This window comes from Chrysochloris asiatica, unplaced genomic scaffold (assembly GCF_000296735.1).
Source record: "Chrysochloris asiatica unplaced genomic scaffold, ChrAsi1.0 scaffold00149, whole genome shotgun sequence".
Taxonomy (NCBI): domain Eukaryota; kingdom Metazoa; phylum Chordata; class Mammalia; order Afrosoricida; family Chrysochloridae; genus Chrysochloris; species Chrysochloris asiatica.
In genome coordinates, this window is record NW_006408667.1 from 3049880 (window position 1) to 3051663 (window position 1784).

General features: G+C 42.0%; 1 protein-coding gene across 1 annotated transcript in view; it reads right to left on the reverse strand.

The window, feature by feature from the left end:
* Positions 1–1784, reverse strand: part of POC1B (POC1 centriolar protein B) — a 149219-nt gene that overhangs the window by 57415 nt on the left and 90020 nt on the right. The gene's annotated exons all lie outside the window — the stretch shown is intronic.

Below are 1784 nucleotides of genomic sequence, written 5' to 3' on the forward strand. Positions count from 1 at the left end.
AAGGTGGAGGGTCAGAGAAAAAGAGGAAGACCCCCAATGAGATGGACTGGCCAAGTAGCAGTATCGATGGATTCAAGCGTGGTAACAGCAGTGAGGTTTGCCCAGGATTGGGCAGTGTTTCGTTCTGCTGTGCATAAGGTCACTATGAGTCGGTACCGACGCGATGGCACTAACAACAACAACAACGTAGTAAGCCATATGACTAATTCAAATGGCCAATACCAGTCCATTTCAGCTCATTAATGTCTAGGATATCGATCTTTATGCATTCCATTTAATTTTGACAACTTCCAATTTTCACAGATTCATACGTTGTACGTTCCATGTTCTGATTATCTATCGATGTTTGCAGTTGTTTTCCCACATTCTGAGTTGTGCTCCATCAGCAAATAGAAATCCTGAAAGCTGTATTCCAGTCACATCATTATGGTCAACCCCACTTTGAGGAGGCAACTTTTCTCCAGTCATATTTTGAATGCCTTTCAACTTGAGGGGCTCATCTTCCAGCACTATATCTGACAGTGTTCTGCCTCTATTCATAAAACTGACATATTACATCTTCTGGTACTTTATCTGACCATGTTAGGTGTTATTCATAAAGGCTTCCAGTGGCGAAACATTTGGAAGTTCACCTCTCCTTCCTCGTCTGTTTTAGTCTGGAAACTTCACTGAAACCTGTCCACCATGGGTGACCCTGTTGGCATTTAAAATACTGGTGGTGTAGCTTCCAGAATCACAGCAACATGCAAGTCACCACAGTACAACAAGCTCACACACAAGTGGTGGTGTATCACCAGAAGAATCCTTTAATAGTTAAGAGTAGCCTTAAAATGGAGTAAGTTGCCTTATAAGTAGGAGCCCGGGTGGTGCAGCCGTTACGTGCTAAGGTGCCAAGCAAAAGGTCAGTGGTTCTAACTCATCTAGAAAATATTAAATAGAAATATTTGATTACTTTAAAGAAAATGTTCTTTCCTGCTGACTGTCATATAGAATTTCACACACAATTTATAAATTAATCTAATCTCACATGGTCATTACAAAACAACAAATGGCCAGAAAACCTGTATTAATAAAGTATTTTAATTCACTAACCATAATCCCTTTCTAAAATATTCTGCAATTTTCTGGCAATCTAATATTCTTTGACAACTATTTTGATGCCTTACTATCAGAGAAATCTATCATCATCTCTAAGAAAGGGTATTTTGTTTTTTCTCATCAAGACATGTGAAAGGAGAGGGCAATGCCCAGGAATGGAGTTTCACACACACACTCAAGAAGGCCGATTTGTCTGGGCAGTGGGACTGTGCAGTTCAGCTCCTGCAAAGGATAACATCATCATGACCTAGTGATGTGATGCTACACAATGTGGGCAAGTTCAGACTGTGTGTTTAAAAAGAATCACCTGGCAGAGGCACGTGAAAACTCAACCTCAGTAAGGGGATCTGTGAGGTCATTACTGCAATAGTCCAGTGGGGCAAAGATAAAGACTGAGACAGAGTAGGAAGAGAAGGGAAACAGGCTTGTTTCCACCAAACAAAAATAGGAGATATTCGCCTGTCTAACGAGGCGAGCAGCGAGATCTTCGAAGCAGCAAGGTCTCACCACTACACTACCAGGCCTTCCACCTTCAAGATGGTGGACCGGGTAGATGTGTAGTGAGGAGCTCGGTCAACAACAACACAGAACACCGGGCCAAGAGGGCTCACGAGATAGTGTTGGAACTCTGAAACAAATATAAAGGTATGTTTGGAGGATTGGAGGGTTTACAGCTGGGGAATTTG